We start from the raw sequence: 20755 nt of genomic DNA, 5'->3' as shown, positions 1-20755 counted from the left end.
AAAAAAAAAAAATTCTGTCTTCCTTTCTGCAGTATAAAACCCAGGTGAAGAACACTAACCCTGGTATGTGTCGTATCCTTTGGTGGTGGTGGGGAGCGGGGGCACTGGGAGAAAGCACTGTAATAAGCAGGAGCCAGAGGGTGTCGAGGGTGTGCACGGGGAGAAACACGTGTGTTATACGTTCAAGATAATATCCAGCTGCACCACTGAATACTATACGGCCACTAAGGATAACCCTGAAAATTAAAATGCAGTGTCATTGAATGATCTTCGAGGCAGACGGTGTTACAAATGTAACATTCACCTTGCAAAACAGTGTGAACAGTAAAGGTACATTTTATGCTTTTAGAGTACTTTTTTAGGGGTGCCTGGGTGGCTCAGTCAGTTAAGCATCTGACTCTTGGTTTCGGCTCAGGTCATGATCTCACTCAAGGTTTGTGAGTTCGAGCCCGTGTCGAGGCTGCCAGGGCGGAGCCTGCTTGGGATTTTCTCTCTCCCTCACTCTGCCCCTCCCCCTCCCCCTCTCATGCTCTCTCTGTCTCTCTCTCTGTGTCAATAAATAAAGAAACTTAAAAAATATTAAAGCACTTTTTAAAAAAGAATATTCTTTTAAGTAATCTCTACACCCAATGTGGGGCTCAAACCTACAACCCCGAGATCAAGAGTCCCACACTCCACCGCCTGAGCCAGCCAGGTGCCCCTTAAAGTACTTTTATGAACAGAAACATGTAAGAAATATACACAAGTTGATTATTGTCATCTTTAGCTATTGATATTATGGTTCTGCCTTCTCTTTTCTTCCGTATTGTATTTTCTAATTTTATATAAGGAGGATGTATCTCTTTTGGAAACAAACAAACAAAAAAACCTTAGTTCTCATTTTCTCAAAGCTGTGGAGGGTAGGAGAGTGATAGGCAGTACCTGGACGGACATGTGAGGTCAAAGGTGGCTTTGTTTGGAATGGCAGAAATTTGCTCATGTTTATAACCGAAGGGAAGGAGCCCATAGAGAAGGAAAGGCTGAAGACATGGAAAGGAGGAGGTCATTGTTGGGGCAAGGTCTTAGAGGGAAACAGAGGGAACTGAATCCAGCAACAAAAGAAGGATTACCACAATTCTGAACAGGAACACTTCTTCCGTTATGAAAAAAAGACGCACGTGTGTATCTAAACATTTATAGGAAAGCAGAACGGGCTCCGAGAGGATGGGGAGCCCCTGCAATGTCTCCAGTGAGCCCCGCCTGCCCCTGGATGATTACATCCCAGAATCTTCTGGGAGCCTGTCAAAAATACATGCTCCCAGGATCCCATGCCTGGAGTGTCTAATTCTATAGTTCAGACTAGCTCTTCCTCAACTTTGACACGCACACAGAGGGCCCTGGGAGCTTAATGAAAACGCAGATTCTGATTCGGTGGGTCTAGGATGGGGCTGGAAGCCGTACATTTCCAACGAGTTTCCAGCCAACGCCAAGGCTGAGACCACGCTAAGAAGCAAGGGGCTAGAGTAGGGCTAGGAAAGCTGTATTTTATTTTCCAAACAATTTCAATGCAACCAGTCCAGGAACGCTTCACTGATAGACATTTAGGAACTACCACTCAGCACTCTCCTGGCTGTTAGCACCTGCTCTCCTGTTTGCTTGTTTGTTTTTTATAATGTTCATTCATTTATTTATTTTGCGAGGGAGAGAGAGTGTGCAAGCGAGGGAGGGGCAGAGAGAGAGGGACAGAGAGAATCCCAAGCAGACTCCATACTCAGCGCAGAGCCTGACGTGGGGCTCGATCCCACGAACTGTGAGATCATGACTGAGTTGAAATGAAGAGTCAGATGCTTAACCGACGGAGCCACCCAGGCGCCCCTGCTGTCCTATTTTATCGCAGTTATTTATTTTTGTATATGCTTGGCTTGTATCTTAGATTTCACTAAACCGCACTTAGATCACTAAACTGCAAAATCAGTAGAAGGAACAGTGACATTTAATTCCCCTTTGCACCCCTCCATTTAGTAGAGTGTCCTGCAGAATGGACACCCAGTAATGTATATTAAAGAAAGAGAACGAATGGTGTCGCAGCTTTAATCCTGACATATCATAAAAAAGTGATTCTGAAGTTGCTGCTGTAATAAATGCACAGTGAGAAGGAAGAACGATCTCCCTTTTCGAGATTTCGTCTGAATGTTAACATATACAGTTTCCATGAAGTATGACGGGATACACACTGAAATCCACGGCTGGTCGTCACTGGTGATGCCTCCCCGTTTCTCTGCTATATTTATTATTCATCTGGCCTTGGGTTTGCTTTAATTACCAGGTGTCTTGTTTCCTTTCTGCTCACACCTGATTTCAGGATGTGGCGGTCAAATGCCCTCCTTTCAAGTTCCCTACATCACATTGTACCCTGTTTTGAACACCTGAAGTATATAAAATCTAAGGTTAACATGGATTTTATGTTGTCCTTTGGGGCAGGAAAATATAAAACCCGAGCTCCAGGAACGGCTTACTTCCTGTTTTTATTGGTCATAAAGGTTTCATAGTGGGAGCAGGTGGCAGAGGCACACAGAATGGACTAACTCTTGGCAAGTCTCTTGCCTAGATGGGAGGGCAACTGCCCTTTCCATACCGAAACCCTATTAGAACACCTGCACAGAAGATCCACTCCGGTCCCCAGCCCCATTTGAAGGGTGCAACTCAATGATCTTTAGTAAATGTACCCAACTGAAGATCAGTCGCTATCATCCTAACTTAGAACGTTTCTATCACCCCAGTGAGGTCCCCCTGCCCCTTTACAGTTAATCCTTGTTTCTGCCCCAGCCCCAAGTAACCACTTGTTTTCATGTCTCTGTATATTTGTATTTTCTGGATATTTCACGTACGTGGAGTTATACCGCATGTGGTCTTTCATGTCTGGCTTATTTCACTTAGCATGATGCTTTCAAGGTTCATCCACGTTGTGGCCTGTATTTTATCTTATTATTGCCAAACTGGATTCCACGATATGGGAGCATCATATTCTCTTTATTCTTTCACTGGTTAATGAACATTTGAATGGTTTCCAGTTTTTGCCTGTCGTGAATAATGTTGCTGTGAACGTACATGCACACGCTTTTTGTGTGGCCGTAAGTTCTCATTTCTATTGGGTCGAAACCTAGGAGTGGAAATTCTAGCTTCTATGAGAAATTTATGTTGAACCTCTTAAGAAACTGTCAAACTCTTTTCCAAAGGGCTGAACCATTTTACATTTCCAGCAGTGACGTGTGAGATTTCCTGATTCTCTATATTTACTCTTGTCTGGTTTTTTTTATTTTTATTTTTATTATCACCATCTTATAGGTGTGAAAGAGTATCTCACTATGGCTTAAACTTGCATTTTCCCACTGACTAATGACATCAAGAATCTTTTCACGTGCTTAGTACCCCTTCATATATTTTCTTGGTGCACCGTTTCAGTTGATTTGGTGTCTTATTAAGGTAAACATGGGCTTAAGGTTTCTTTCTCCACACTGGCCTCACTTATGCAAGTCATGACCATGGAAAACTGTCAAAGACCAAGCACCCTGCAAACAGACAAGGACTTAATAATAGTAGATAAAGCAATAGATACATTTTTAGGAAATTCAAGCTTCATTTTACAGTGTATAATAAAAATGCTTCACTGCCCTGAAAGTTTTCCATTAATTAAGTTGCAACTAACACAGTTCATTTTTCTTTTGTTTGTTTTTTTTTTTTTTACTTTCCTTGCCCCCCGCACCCCCCCCCCCACCCACCTCAAATAAGTCAGTATTGCTGTAAACCTAAACCTCACGGAAGGCTATTATAGCATCGGGAACAGATGGTGAAGATTTCCATAAAACAGAAAGGGAAACAGACTTGTCTGAAGTGAGGTAAGTAAACACAGAGCGCATGAATGGTGAGAACTGAAATCGAGTGTTAAGTACAAATTAAAAATAGAAAGCATCACTGCGAAACTTGTTTGGGGAAAAAAAACATGATCTTTTTAGAATATGGCTATTAAAAAGCATGCATGAGCCCCGCGTTATTTCTATTTATCTTTGGAACACAGCCATAGCAATTACTGGGGACATTAAGGAAAACATTCGCCAGCAGCAAAACAGAATAGATCATCTAGATAATTTAGTAACAATTTCAAATTTTATGGGGGAATGCCTTTTGTTTTGTCAATATGAAAATTAGGAAAAAAACATGTTTACATGAATCAACTAAGGAGATAATTATTCTCTTCTCCAATTCCCTTTCAATGTGTGTTCACAATTGCTAAAAGGAAGCCAGACAATGGCCACTTCTTTGTGTTTCTTCTATTAATAGAAAGGATGGATGGAAAAATCAGCATCGTTGCCTCTCCTGTAGGTTACCATCGTTGGGTTGAGCCAGAAGACTCAGGTTTTGTTTGTTGCTATTGTTGTGGCTTTTGTCTTGTATTTGTTTTTCTCACTTAATATCCATATTTTGAAGGAAATAAAAAAAAGACTTAAGATTTATTCAAACTCCCATTTCCTCTTCACAAAATAGAATAGGGGGGGAGAACTTGAACTCTTTTCTGGAAGATGGAAGGAAACTGTTTTGTGTTTGTTTTTTTTTTATCTTTGGGGTCACGCGTTGTTTTCGCCACGGAACTTCAAAGTGTCGCCCCCTGTGTGGATGTTCTTAATCGCTCACAATGAATATGACGTAGAAGAAAAGGCAGGAGGAAGCATACATGTTGAATTTACTCACAATTGTGTCTGCAAAGTAGAACAGGGTCTCATATACTGTCTATACAGTAGGCAACGCATAAAGATTTGTCGGCTGATTATATGACTAAATGAGAGACAGTTGAAGATAAATTATTCTTAAAAAACTTGAATACGTTAGCTCTTTGACCAGATGGACACTGTTTAATATTTAAAAACAAATCATTGGGAGAGAAAAAGAGAACAGTACATCCCAAATTCTGAACATTTAACTAGAAGACATACAAAATCCCTTCAATGTAACCGATCTCTGTGCTATGATTTAAGGCCTTTCATGTTCCCAGACAACTGTCAATTAGACAGCAGTTTTATGGGGCATCTGGGTGGCTCAGTCGGTTAAGTGCCCGACCTCGGCTCAGGTCACAGTCTCGGGGTTCGTGGGTTTGAGCCCCACCTTGGCCTCTGTGCTGAAAGCTCAGAGCCTGGAGCCTACTTTGGATTCTGTGTCTCCCTCTCTCTCTTTCCCTCCCCCACTTGCCCTCTATCTCCTTCTCAAAAATAAATAAACAGCAAAAAATAAATTTTAGAAGGAAGTTTTGTACACATCTTGCACATCTCGCCTCCGATCCCCAGCCTTATCTCTACACACACTGGAGAAAATATGGTGCTTTATAGGAGCCGACGTACAATAAGGAGTAGACAACATGCAGAGGAAGAACAACGGACAACTTGCAATGTGTCTGTGTCTTCCAAGAATCATATCCCCTTTCCCCAAATCCATCCCTGTCTGCAAAGCAATTATTGGTATACACAGTACGTTACATAAGATACAATTATAAGTTATATGCGTATAATTATATACATATAATTAAATATAATTATAAAAGTTTATAGATTATTTTGGCCCACTGTCAAATAATAGCTAACAAGGATACAAACAAATCTTTAAGTGATTCAGAGCTAACAACATGCCCAGTATTCTGTGAAATTAGATTTCCTAAAGCTCTGATCATCTAGTCAGCTACGAATATTCATGTGATAGCCATTCGTAGATGACCAATATTTAATTGTATTAAGAGTGAGAAGAAGTAGTGATTCATTCTAATTCCAGGAGCAAATAATTTTTCTACATATCAGTTTGACCTTGAATTCATATCAAGACTTTTCTGTAGTACCTGGCAAGACTTTTCTGTAATTATTTAATTAGGTCAGTGTTAAGGACAAGCACATAATTGATGTCAGAAATGAAAATATTTTTTTTTAAATATAATAAGGGGCACCTGGGTGGCTCAGTGGTTAAGTGCCCGACTTGGGCTCAGGTCATGATCTCGTGGTCCCTGAGTTCAAGCCCCGCATCAGGCTCTGTGCTGACAGCTCAGAGCCTACAGCCTGCTTCAGATTCTGGGTCTCCCTCTTTCTCAGTCCCTCCCCCACTCATGCTGTCTCTCTCTGTCTCTCAGAAATAAATAAGTATTTACAAATTTTTAAATAAAAATAGAATAAAGGGGTAATAGCAACAATTTTAGAGTTTCTTTTTTAATCACCAAGTGATTATCCCTTGGACAATCACAGGTTTTATAGAATAACGATACATGTCACATGTGGACAGCATTACAGTGTTGTCTACTATTATTATTTGTGGGCTTTCCAATGCAAAAGGTACTTTCATATATATCATCTCACAGAATAATATATACCTCCCTGTATAATTATGAGAGTTATTATACTCATACTCTCATATTTATATGAGAGTACAATATATTTATATCTATACTTATAACTTTTTAATGACTTATATGAGAGTATAATATATTTATATATTATACAATACAAATACAATATATTTATATTTCTAAACTCTCATAATTATACATCATATAATTATTATTAGTTGTGAGGTCTCCAATGTACTCCAACTACTTTAGTATACATGATCTCACAGAATAACATATACCTCGCTGTGTCATGATGAGACCGATTGTACCCACTTACAGATTACAGAATTTAGACATGGCTCAATCAGGCAAGAAAATACTGCTAGTAAGTCAGGGAGCAAAGGTTTAAACCCTGCTTGACTGGATTCTGGACGCCACACACTTTTGAGATATATCTTTTAGTTTCACAGGTAGGAGGGTCCTTAAGAAGACACTTTAGATGAACAATTCAATACTAATCAGTCATGTTGTGGGAAACGTTTACATGAAACAAATTACATCTCTAAGAGGTGCAATTGAAGAAACATTTCTTGCAGATGTGCCTTTCGTGAAAACCCCTTCGCTGTTAACAGAAGGTTTTGAGACCAAAAACCAAGAGAGAAAGACAGTGAGACTTTAATATTTTCATGTCCCAGACCAAACGTGCCAATTCCTTTGTTTGTATCAGCATATTGTTCTCCTCTCATAGTATGTAAATAAAAAGGGGACTGGCAGGCATATAGGAAATAGGGATGACTCATTTAGTCTTGAACCTCAGACATGCTATAAAGACCTTGAAATTCCAAATAGTTCAGTTCATTTATTTTTGCCTTATTGGAGGCCACATTCTTGGCCACACCACTCTCACCTGTGAGTGAGAATTATGTGAGCTGTGAGACCAAACTAACTTTCTCGGACAGATGTTATCGTCACCATAACCTGGAAGGTTCAATTCCAGACACTTATTTTAGATATCCGCCCTCCCCCACCCCCCCACCCCCCCCCCCCCCGGGGCAGTCAACAAAGAAAGTGAGGACGGCACAGCAAGGGCTGGGAACAGCTTGAAGAGTGAGACATTGGCTTTAAGACATGAGTCTCTGCTATAGCTTGGAATATAAGCTAAAGTCCATCCAAGAATTTTCAGGTAAAAGAATCCACTTCATCCTTGAGCCAAGGAACACACAGTTGGCAGTGGGGCAGAGTAGGATGGGGCAGAGACTAGTTAATTAATCTAGTTAATTGTGACTAGTTAATTAATCTGAGCAAGATCCCAGAAAGTAACTGTAAATATCAGATGGAAATATTCTTGGTACAGTAGCTGTCATATTATCAAGAAACATATTTTCAACAGGAAAGGGGTCCTTTTCCTTTCTATGTAAAAACCAGATATAAAATAAAACTTCAAGTATGATACATTTGAAAAGGAAAGGGAAAGGAGACAAGGAAAGAAGAACAGAAGAGACAGTTGCTATAGCATGGAAGTTGGTGTCTCAGGGATCTCATGCTTATCTACATACTGTAAACATTTGGACTGAAATCCAGGGGTCTTATCAAAGCCAACAGAGCCACATGGTCTGGTCTCTGCTGCTACCTTACTTCATTTTCTACCACTCATCCTCACTGTCGGAGCCCCTTGCCTTCTCTGGGGAGAGGATATCCCTTCGGACAGCAAGTTCAGGGACTTCTCTATCCAGAAAACTCTGCCTTCACTTATCCACATGGCCTCTCTCTGACTAAATCTACATGGGCCCTCTGGTCGCAGAACATCTCTTGAGGACAACTTTCCTGATCACCCATTTATTTATTTTTTTAATATGAAATTTATTGTCAAACTGGTTTCCATACAACGCCCAGTGCTCATCCCAACAGGTGCCCTCCTCAATGCCCATCACCCAAAAGTCCAAATCTCTGACCTCACTGGCGGTGTTTATTTCTCTTCTCGTTGCAGGTTTTCGAAAGCATTTATAATGGCCTGGTGTTATATTTTTATATCATATGTTTATTTGTTTGCTTGTTTATTATCTGTTTCCACCCCAGCCCCTCCACGTTACCCTAATAGGCAAACACTGAACAAGAGCACTGTTTTGTTCAATTCTGCATCTCTAGACCTGAGCACGAAGCCTTGCACATAGTACACACTCGATATATATTTGTTCAGTGAATGAACAAATACCCACCTCTTCACTTCAGACTCAAAGCTAGCAAGAGTGGGCATTTCATCAAGACTACACAATACACTATAATGACATATAAGTGAATTCCACACATGTAATCCATATTGAAACACTACCTTGAAAGTGACTTCATGTAAACATAAGGGAATACAGTGACTTTTACTTGGCCATGGGATCCTGTCACAAAACTGACATTGTGTTTCCATGTTGAAGGCCTTCCTGTGTGGTCACCAGCTTCTATGTTATCAGCCCACAGGAGTCTACACCTTTTTCCTTTGAGTCACTTCCTATAAGCTGCCTACTTGATTACGGTAATTAAAGAAAATGTCTTCCTATGTGAACTAAGGTGAGAAAGAACAATCAAAAGCAGTAAAATGGTGAGAACATTTCTTTGAGCAAAAGCAATTTCCCCTTTGAAAGAGCTCACCTATTATGATCTTTGTGGAGGCATCTATTTTCAGGCTATTACTTCTCCATGATGATGAAGAAATTCATCTCAGGGAACTAAAATGCCAGGATAAGTCATAATGACCATGATTTGTGGTCTTTGACAATCAAAATGCATAAGATATAATGTCATCAGGATAAACTCAGAATAGTAACTTCCAAGGAACTAGTAAGTTTCTTTAGGAGGAAGATGGTTCTCCTCCCCATTTATTGCATTATATTAGCAGCACAAACTATGAATAGATTTCCCAAGGTTCCTAAATCTATTTCTTGGTGGGACTTGGCTTCTAATCTCCTGAGGACCCTACATCCAGAAATGTATATAATTTCCAAATGGTTCTATTTTCTCAGAATTATGTTGTCATTCCACATACATTTTGAGCCTTTTTATGTGTATGCCACTGCATGTTGTGAAGTTGTAATTCTAGTGGAATAAGCGATTTTTAAAATTTTTTTCATGTTTATTTATTTTTTTGAGATAGAGAGAGACACACACACAAGCCCGAGCAGAGGAGAGGCAGAGACAGAGGGAGACACAGAATCCAAAGTAGGCTCCAGGCTCTGAGCTATCAGCACAGAGCCCGACGTGGGGCTCAAACCCAGAAGCCGTGAGATCATGACCTGAGCTGAAGTTGGACACTCAACCAACTGAGCCACCCAAGTGCCCCATTTTTTTAAAAAAAAATTTTCATGTTTATTTACGACTTTTGAGAGCCTATGACAAGCAAAGCACCATGTCAAGTGCAATTGGAGAAACAAATATGATTGAGTCATGGTCTGCCACTGCAAAAAGTACCCAACATAAGTTGCCTGGACTGTCAGGGAATTTGTCCTCTAGAGAGGGAGGACAAACAGGTGATAAAAGTCAGTGAATGTCCCAGAGAAAAGGGCTAGAAAACTAGGGAAAGGGGCAGGAGATGGCACTTAAAGATGTGTTGGTAAGTGGTTTATCTTGGTCATCATCCCAATTATCGATTGGAGGGAAAGAAATTCCTTTTATCCTTTGATCCTACTAAGCTCACCACAGTATATACCATAAATCACTCTAGCTACTATTTCCAGCTAGATAAAAATGTAGTCAGCCATGAGAAACTTGCCTTGCGCACACAAATCAATGAGGCTACTTAACAGTAGACACATGTGTGATACATTCATTATGTAAGGGTTTGTATGGGAGGCTAGTGGTCCATATGTTCTCTACTTTTGTGGCCCATCGGTAACAAAAGTGCCTATAAATGAGGTGCACTACCGGACTGTGAAGAGAGCCAATTTTTCCACTTAGTCAAATTGATGTTTTGCTCTTCTCAAAGGGATTAAACTTGAAAGTACCTTGAAAGATAGTGATACTGAAAAATACGTCTCCATCCCCATTTCTTTGTGACAAAAAGGGGAGAGGCACCTTGGTTGCACTCCTTATCTCAGTGAGTCACAAGGAGTATAAAATATGATTTCCTAGTATCTAATTGCCCTTTAACAGGGGGGGAAATCCTAGAATAATTAGAGCAAGCATGCCGTTTTTCATCTGACTTGGTCCATTGGGGATGTTAGCCCCAACATACCATAGACTGGGTGGCTTAAACAACAAATGTGAATTTCTCACAGTTCTGGAGGCTGGGAAGTCCAAGATCAAGGTGCTGGCATATTCAGTGTCTAGTAAGAATCCATGTCCTGGTTCATAAAGGACTATCTTCTCACATAGGGGAAGAAAACAAAAGATGTCTCACAGGTCTTTCTTTCTTTCTTTTTTTTTTTTTTTTCTTATATAAGGTCACTATTCTCTTTCATGAGGACTCTACTCTCGTGACCTAATCACCTCCCAAAGGCCCTGCCTCCCAATTCCATCAGGTTGGTGATTAAGATTTCAACATATTAATTTAGGTGGGGGATGGGGGCGGGGGGACACTCAAACACGGACTGCATAACATCATCCAAATCTGGATACACTTTAGAATGAGGGGAACACTATTAATCATTACATCTGAAAGACAGGCTTAAATCACGACTATTCCAGCAACCAGGATGATGGTCACCCACATGACGGGTGAGAGAGGGAATTCTACTTCCATCAAACAAAAGGAGCATCAAATCTAACCTGTCTTTGTCTCTTGGAAGCTAAGCTCTGGAAATATCACCTAGCTCAGCCAATCAGAGTCTGTGACCTGCATTTGAACCTTAAGTGGAAAACAGAAGGAAGTGCAGGTAGGAAGTCAGAAAATTTTCAGTGTAATATGGGGATTCCAACGGCAGAGCAGTGAATGTCCAGATACAGTGCAGTTCAGCAAAGCACTAGCCAATGTCCAGGGGTTAAGCACCAATGGCAGCAATAACAAAGGTCAGTTGGTGAACAGTGATATCCTGAAGTCCAGGGAGGACATCTCGGAGGGACCTTTCCTTCCTTGACTTCTGCTTCAGCCTGGTTCTCCAGCTTGAACCTGAGAGATATTACAGATCCACTGAACTATAATTTTCTCCTTAAATTAGCCAGAATTGGTTTGTTCATTTCTGTTTTAACTAAGAACTCTGACTAGAACTAGTAAATATTATTTTCCTTAGACAACAACAATGACGATGACAATGATTTTACTTGGATGATGATCACCACTTTAACATGAACACCTTAGTTACTAACTAGGGATCACATTCACAACATCATAGCATTCTCTTAAGAAAAATCTCTCAGTACATCTTTTGATTGTTAAATGCTTTCTAAAAATAGCCAAGAATTTTGTAATCCAAATCTTTTCCCTTTCCAGTCTCATGAAAAAATCAATAGGGGCATTCATATAAGTTCTATGATAAAAGAGCCTGAGATATTTTAAGAAGTCACATACTTCCCAGTTGAAAGAAAATAATCCAGGCTTTTGAGGTCCCTGTCAAATTATTTACCTTCATTTTTAGATGTTGCAGCTGAAGTATTGAAATAAATATTCATTTGAGCGATTACAGATTGTGAATATTAATTGCTCTATACATCAAGTTATAATGGAGATTTATAATTATGGTTAATGGAGTTCAGAATTGCTAGAGGCCTAGAGGAGGGGATAAATGTAAAGAATGCTAGAAATCCAAGGAATATTTGTTGGGATGGAGGTGTATAAAGCATTCACTAAATTTTTCTAATTTAGGAGAACATGAAATGAGAGCACATGGTCCCTTTCTATGAACTGCAGGTACCTTCATAACAAAGCAAAAGTCACAATCTTATACCCAGAAGCAATTGCCAGAATGCTTCAGTTGGACTAGGAAGAATCAGAACTTATTTCTATTAATTCGATCTATGGGCAAATCCATCACCTAATATTGCTGCAGCAAACATGAAGGGAGCTGGAAGAGTATATGAGCAGGCTCTGTTTTTGAGGAGAGTAACACTAAAAAGCCCTGGACTTCATTTTGGACACCTTCAGATGCATCATGATGATTCAGATGACGATTTAGGACCCACGTCAACCTTTTGGCTTCTGCCTTGTGAATAGCTACCGAAGATGTGGGATTAAGAGCTGCCAAGCCACAATCCTGGATACGTTGCTTACACTGCTGCCATCACATATCATATCCAGCTCAAGGGAGAAAGCCTGGACTATAAGATGAGATTGCTCTGAGATCAGGGGTAGAAGACAAGGATGTAAAGAGCATTTGGAGCCACTTGTTCCTTCCCAACCCATCGCAGCTACATAAATGACATTTGTTCAAGAGCCCGGTGTTAAGAGTGCTGAGTTTTGGGGCGCCTGGATGGCTCAGTCGGTCGAGTGTCCGACTCTTGATTTTGGCTCAGGTCACGATCCCAGGGTCGTCGGATTGAGCCCCACATCAGGCTCTGCATTGACTCTCTCTCTCTCTCTCTCTTTCTCTCCCTCTGCCCATCCCCCCCCCAACTTGTGCTCACTCTCTCTCTCAAAAAATAAAAGAATAAATAAATAAATAAGTAAAATAATGAATAAATAAATAAATAAATAAAACCTTTTCAGAGTGCTGAGTTTGGCCCATGAGGGGAGTTAAAGAAAAAGTGGAAGAAACCATTTTCTAACCTATTTGTTCCTCTAGCTAACTTAAACTCCATTTGAAACAGCTAGTTGGTGGTTACCACATGATCACGTACCTTTCTGGACATAATTGATAGTCACAAAATTTAACTAGTTTAACCCTTTCCCGTCATTTCAATGAGCAAGAGACAAAGGGGTATGGTAGGAAGAATACTGGATTAGAATACAGAGACCTACACCACTGTCCTTGCTCTGCCTGATCCTGGCCAGGTGGGTTGGGTCACCTTTTCTCTTCTCTTTGCATTAGTATCCACATTGATAAAACAAAGCGTTTATTTTTCTCAAAATGAGTCCTACTGCTATGTTTTCCTATATATCCTCTATATGTGTTCTCAAAGATTCTTCCTATATGTTTATTTTTATTGACCTACTTCCACTAGACTATGGCCCCTTGAAATCAGAAATTATGTCTGTTTTCTTCCTCCCAGATATTCAGGAACTCTCACCAAGTATGCAAACGGTACTCAAATTTTATGAAATAAATGAACAGATTAAAGAATGAAAACTATATTCTAAATAGAAACATATATTTCTTTTTTCTTTACCTTTAAAAGATACCTTATTGATCATTTCCTCTTATTTAGGTTCTTCCGGAAGCTGACTCTGAGACATGGCTTAGACTTCAAGTAGTTTATTTGGAATGTGATCCCAGGAAACACAAAGTGCCAAGGTGAAATGCAAGGGCAAGGGGCCACTAACAGAGTGTTATCAAGACGGTTATCACTGTGGGTTATGGAGCTTGATCCAACTGGGAACGTATAGAAACCAGTAGGAAGCATGTACCTAGAATTACCCATCTGAAGAGCAAAGGACCTGGGATATTTGCATACTAATGCTTACCAGTCATCATTGGTCAAGGGATGAATAGCCTGAGTGACCAAAGAAAGCCTCCTTAAACAGATAAAAGTGCTGGCAGGTGGAAGACAGACCGGCAGGCACTGATATAGGAATGGCCAAGTGGTGTACCTCAACAGGGTCTCTACCACAGTGTCAAAACATTCTCTCTCTTATGCCTTCCCATACAGTCCTATTCCAGCAGTTATTTCCCTATATACCATTACCCATTTACTTATCTTTATCCTTCACTGGCCTATCATCTCCGTTAAGGCAAAGAACATGGCTTCTTTAAAACTGTATCCTCAATACCTAGCATAGCATAACTCAATTCTACTTGGAGAATGAATAATGAATCCATAAGAAGGGCATAATACCACCAACCGCAGGAGGTCGTCCAAGAAGCAACTTAGATAATGTACACAAAGACGTGGTGAGAAGTGTCGAGTGCTGTCCCTATCTGATAAGTGTTATATGGGGAACAGTGAATAGCATCCCCAAATGAACGATGCACGCTAAGAGACTTTTATCCTTCCACATCTGTACATCTTATTTACCTGGGAGTAGGTCAAGATTTCACCAAGATGTGAGCATGCTGGAGAAAAAAAAATGGAGTACAGCAGTGAAGAATTAAGGGAGAGCCTCTGCCTGGTAGGGTCCTCCTGGTTGATAAATATATGAAAATCTGGAACTTGCATAACTATGTCTCCTGGATAACACAAGAGAGTGAACTGGGCCAGAGGTGAACTCGGAGAGAGAGAAAAGAACACTTTATCTACGGATACTTCCTTCAAACACCAACTCCTTTCATTTGAAAATAGTGAGAATAAAGTAAAACAGGAGGCCAAGGGGATTGAGGCTCTGATGTTGTTTGGATCCTTAACAAGCTTCTTTATGAAACCAAAGGCCAAAGAACAGGCCAGTGTTTTTCTCAGTGATATGAAAAGAATCATTCCCCAGTTTTTTTGTTTTGTTTTGTTTTGTTTTGGTTTTTTTTGACCACCAAGAGTTGAATTCTTTCCATTTCCCACACCAGAATTAAGAAACCTCTCAAATTCTCATCCCACTCCAAATGAGCTAGAAGCTGACTGCAAATGGTCAGAAGCTGAGAACACTCTGACAGACAGTAAGATTTGTAAGTAATAGTCTCCTTTACTAAGACAGAATGGTTTTTTTTTTTTTAACATAGAAATGGAATTTTACACAGTTTTTGGAGAATCCATAAAGACCAGCTCTATCAGACCATGAACCAGGATCAGCTGGTACTCAGTTCACTGGGGGCAACACTCAGTCATAGACACCTTTCTCATGAAACTGCCTGAGTTGTACGTGGCACAAATTCAGAGCCACTTCAGCCTTCCTTGACATGAAGCATTAATCAAGGCCATCCATCTTGGGCCAACCTAGCTACTTTCACCATACGGGAATTTCAGGGAGAAGCGAAATCCTCAAGCCTTCCTTTTGCTGCCAAAGCAATGTTTTGTTTTTCGCACACACATTTCCACATAGCTCTACCCAGCCCTCAGGATTTCATTACACCTATGGTTATGAAAAGGTCAAGCCCCCAGAGAGCTCAGACCCCAGTTTAATGAAAATGCAATTGCTTTCCTCATGAAGAACAGTAGAAGGATACCTGGGCGAATCGTAGGCACCTCTCTAGGGAATCTCTCAGATCAACAGGTACCATCCCTAACTAAAGGCAGAAATGTGAATAAATTCCAAACACAGTGGTTACCTGAGATAAAAATTCCAGTCTGGGTACGTCACCATACAAATATATGCCATGGATAAAAATTCACTGGGCACATCACCATACAAACGTATGTCATAATTATTGCCAACTTCAATTAATGAGGAATTCTGGAGTGAGAGTATTGGGACAGATATTTAAACTTTACAAAGCTATATAATTGTCCACGTTGGTACAGCCTACCAGTGGACAACCTAGAATTCAAAGATAGGTATTATGTAAGGTCACAATCTTTCTCCTAGAACAGAGCACTCAATGGTTTTTCTTCATAGAATCTTTAATATAAAGACGGTTTTGTTTTTTTTTTAATGTTTATTTATTTTTGAGACAGAGACAGACAGAGCATGAACAGGGGAGGGTCAGAGAGAGAAGGAGGCACAGAATCTGAAACAGGCTCCAGGCTCTGAGCTGTCAGCACAGAGCCCGACGCGGGGCTCGAACTCACGGACTGTGAGATCATGACCTGAGCCGAAGTCGGCCGCTTAACCGACTGAGCCACCCAGGCGCCCCAAGAAGGTTTTAATAGCTCCAAGAGAGTCTGGACCACAAAACCCTCAGCCATTCTCTTCCTACCACGATTTCATTACTCAGCTGGACAGTCATCTGCCGGTTAAAAAATGGGAAGTTCTATAACCTTGTGTCCTGGGTGTCTGCAAGGAAGCCATTTTGCTACATTGCAAACAAGCAATTGTTTTCCTATGGAAAATGCCGCACAATAAGACCCTGAGCTGATAAAGGGGAACCCACTGAAAGCAAGAACCATTTCAAGTGTTGTGACATGAACAGAGTTAGAAACAGACTTACTCGTATCAAAACTTTACTTTAAAGAACAACAGGATATAAAGGAAGCAAATTCTATTTTCATAGCAATGGTGACACACAAGGTAAGAACAATTCCTATTCTGCCTCCGATCACATGTGTCTGTCCTGCAAAGGGAGAGGTGGTTGGGTTTGACTTGTTTAGTTTCAAAATTCGCAGAGCTTTTGCTTCGTCTTTTGAGACCAGGAACCATACCCCTAGTTCTCCTTTCTATGCCATTGTCCTTAGTTTCTCCAACTCCAGGTAGACAACGCCTATGTTACAGGAAAGACAACTGGAACCAAACAACACGCCCTAGGTAAATAATGATAAAAACTCCTCTACATCAGGGCAACCTCACAAGACTAAAAGTTGGAATTAACAAGCCCATTAGGCAAAACCAACCTCAAGTTATTCCACAAGTCTTATGTGAGGTTCACATAAGTCTTATTCCACAAGTCTTATGTGAGGTTCATTTCTGTAGTGAGCAGAAATCAAAAAGTGCTATGTCGAACACATAGCTTCACCCTGACAGATTTCTCATCTCAGCAGGTAAAGATGTCATGAGACAGAAGTCACGTGGTGAGAAATCAGCATGACTGTCCATTGATGTTTAGCAGCCTAGGAAAGAATAAAATACTTAGCTCTGAAAAGAAAGTTGCTTGGGCTGTACTGAGACCTGGCAGCCCTCTTCGGTCATACAGTGACCGTGACAGGGCGCAGGATCTCTGGGCTGCCTCACCGGACAGTACAGCTGCTTTGCAATTCTATGTAGATATCTGGGCGTCTCTCGCCCCTTCCCCTAACATTCTAAGATCGTATACTCTGAGCTACATTATGAAATCAGATCTGCTGCCAATGAGGACATACCAACCTGAGGTACAAGTGAGGCTGCACATAACTCGGGGGATTGACAGTTTTAAATTGCCGTCTTATGTGGAGTCTCAAAGTTCCTTTTTTTTTTTTAACATTTATTCATTATTGAGAGACAGAGAGAGACAGAGCATGAGGATGGGAGGGGCAGAGAGAGGAGGAGACACAGAATCCGAAGCGGGCTCCAGGCTCCGAGCTGTCAGCACAGAGCGGGGCTCGAACTCACAAACCGCGAGATCGTGACCCGAGCTGAAGTCGGATGCTTAACCGACTGAGCCACCCAGACGCCCCTCGAAGTTTCTTCATAAATGTGTAAGATGTACCTTATTAGATGTAAAGTAAAAAGAAAAAAAAGATACTTTCTCTCACATAATAGAGTATCATTAAACAAGAAAGAGGGGGTGCCTGGGTGGCTCATTGATTAAGCATCTGACTCGATTTCAGTTCAGGTCTTGCTCTCAGGATGGTGAGTTCAAGCTCCGTGTTGGGCTCCACACTGGCTGTGAAACCTACTTAAAACAACAACAACAACAACAACAACAACAACAACAAACAAAAAAACCTGAAAAGCGAAACAGAACAACAAAACAAAACAGCAACGACAACAAACAAGAAAAAGTGCCTCAGTCATTTTCTGTAGCTGTATCTCTATCTGCTTACAAACTGAAAATATGATTGAAAGACACAACTCTAAAAGGCCGTGCTGAGGGCTAAGTATTGGCTAAAGGCAATGAAACAACAGACAGAGCTGGAAATCCCTGGGTATTTTTAAATCTGTTCAATTTGGGGTCAAGTGGATATTGAGGACCCGGCTTTCAGAAAAGTGGTCATTTCTGCCAAAAATTACACTTCTTGTCTGGCTTGCTACTATCCTTCTTGGGAGCATTTACGGCAGACTGATCATATTCTGAGTGATTCCCAAATGTTTAGGCTTTTAGTGCGGCATGTAAATTTCTACGACTACCTCTAGTGATGAAAGTATGGTGCCATTTCTATCAGATAAATTCACCACCCTGGTGGCCACATCTTTTATACAGTGACAGTGTTACCCTGACAGGATACACCAAAGACTTATCCTTCAAAATTATGGCAAAACAAAACAAAACAAAACACACTTCAAAATGACCCATAATTATCCATTGTTTTAGATATGAACCAGCTTGGGCAGTGATAAAATGGATTGACCCAGATTGTTTCCTGGATCTTTTCATTGCACAGTTTTTTTAAAAACCTCAGAAGTCAGCCAGTCCAAGGACTTTATTCTACATGTGAGGGAATCAATACCACATAGGTTCCCTCCTTGCTCGAGGTCAAAGAGGAAATCTCACCCATGGGTGAGCTACCTTTTATTCACATGGGTCCCGTCAAAAGTCAAATATGACACAAGACCCAACTGGAAGAGTGACTACACATGCATTTATATTGCACAGACATACCATTTTTCTCCTTTGGTCCTTCAGTAGAATTTGTCAACATAATATCAGCTACTGTGAGCTTTGTACGAATCCCTCAATTCCCTAATTCGGGGGGAAGAGACTGAAACAGTGGTTTCTCAACTCCAAGTTGGAAGTGGATGTGGAGTAAATAAAAACAGAATCTGCAAAATATTAAAGATCAAGAGGATACCAAGCCCTCTGGCATGAATACCCGCCAGTAGCTTCCTAAACTCCATTTTAAGAATCCTAGAGTGGAATTTGAGACTCGAGAGACGTGTCTTATGAGGAAATATTGTTCTGGAAGGTGTTAGTAAGAAGCCAAGTTATCAGAAAGCGGTGCCAGAAAGAATCATATCGAAGAAATGGAGGGCTGAATACATTTGCACAAGAGGGAATTTTGTTATCTACAGTAATTACAAGGATCAGCACCCAGCTATTTCAAACCAGCCTATGGCTGATTTTTCTAGGCCAATCATAATTAAATTGTAAAGCACTTAATATTAAAACTTGACAGACAAAACTGATGTGAGGAAATTAATCCGAAGCTTTACGAAAGTCAAAAAAGATCACATTCATCTTAACATCCTTCGGCAACTGGGTCTGTCAGTCAGTCACATGTGATTAGCATCATGCCGTTACAGAAACTTAGAACTGGCAGAAACTCAGAGATTAGTCTGGATGCTTTGAACTTATTCAGTGCAAAGTGACGAGGAAAATGCCATATCTGTCAATGGAGCTGCTGTTGAACAGGGCTTGGGAATTACTGCACTAAGTTAGGGAACAAGGCAACTTTATAAAAGAGAATTAATTATGCCGTGATTCATAGTCACTGGCGGTGCTATAAATACTTTTATGGAAGTGTTTTTCTTTTCCTTTTTCCTTCCCCCTTTTCCAAAAAGGCTGCGTGGATGAACACTGCTTCCAGGACTCACATAATTGCACCTAAAGTCATAGAATGTTACAGCTGGAGGAACGCTGAGAGTTTGCCCAAGATCCTTCACCAGCATTTTACAGGTGAGGCGTTTGGAGCTCCAGCTCACTGGTATTTCTGAGCGTCACTTTAATGAGAAGGTATTTTTAGCTCTTATTGTGCCAGAAGCATTCTTCTTGCTCATTTTCAGAGCTGCTGGGTTCAAGCTTGGAGGCCAGAATAACTCAGGTTATTTTTTTTTTAATTAAAAAATTCAATTCGATAATCCTTTAGCAAATGCTTTTAAATGCATAAGGCATCGAACTGAGTGCTTTGTGGATAGAGACATGAATAAAAAGGATCTCTGTTTCCAAGTAGCTTACAAGCTATGGCGGAATGGAGAGCCACAGGCTTCATCAAGGAAGGTGATGGTAGGGACATGTTACAAATGACAAGAAGTGGGGCACCTGGGTTGGCTCAGCCGATTAAGTATCCGACTTCGGCTCAGGTCATGATCTCACAGTTCGTGGGTTCGAGCCCCTTGTTTGGCTCTGTGCTGACAGCTTGGAGCCTGCAGCCTGCTTTGGATTCTGTCTCTCTCTCTCTCTCTCTGCCCCTTCCCCACTCATACTCTGTTTCTCTTCTTCTCAAAAATAAATAAACACTGAAAGAAAGAAAGAAAGAAAGAAAGAAAGAAAGAAAGAAAGAGAAACAAATGACAAGACGAAAAAAAAACCCACTAGCATCAGACCTCACTAAGAGACTTACGTTTCCAGGGGTTGCTTACTAGCAAGTCCCACTTACTAGTTACGGGACAATGAAAACGTTACTTCTGTGCGTTGTGTCCCAATGTTTTCTTCTGTAAAATGGGGTAACCAGTCCCTACTCTCTAGGGTTCTCAAGAAGGCTCAATGAATTAATGCATGGAAAGCACTTGCCGGGATGCATGGTAAAAAATGCAATGATTGGTTATTACTGCTATTATTATTTGCCTACAACTAGAACGAAACATTTCTCACCCATAGCCACCTTAATGCTCTGCCCTGAAGGGTCACCCCATGCTCCTCGATTTAGAAGGCCTGGATTAGAAAGAAGGTTACCAACCACCCCTGTCAA

The 20755-nt window shown here is 40.8% G+C and overlaps 1 long non-coding RNA gene across 2 annotated transcripts in view; it reads left to right on the top strand.

Moving 5' to 3' along the window:
- The window catches only part of LOC123603986, a 32692-nt gene extending 12955 nt beyond the window's left edge, over positions 1-19737 (top strand). The window contains exons 2-4 of one of the 2 annotated variants that reach the window (XR_006715156.1): positions 3769-3875; positions 10765-10842; positions 19629-19737. This is a non-coding gene — a long non-coding RNA (uncharacterized LOC123603986). Of the gene's footprint in view, positions 1-3768; positions 3876-10764; positions 10843-12122; positions 12781-19628 lie in introns of those variants that run through there. The other variant, XR_006715155.1, reaches the window with a different exon arrangement.
- The last annotated feature ends 1018 nt before the right edge of the window (positions 19738-20755 follow it).

The sequence above is a fragment of the Leopardus geoffroyi genome, chromosome E1, assembly GCF_018350155.1.
Source record: "Leopardus geoffroyi isolate Oge1 chromosome E1, O.geoffroyi_Oge1_pat1.0, whole genome shotgun sequence".
NCBI classification, from domain to species: Eukaryota; Metazoa; Chordata; class Mammalia; order Carnivora; family Felidae; genus Leopardus; species Leopardus geoffroyi.
Note: the sequence above shows the minus strand (reverse complement) of the source record. Positions and strands in the feature narration are given on the sequence as shown.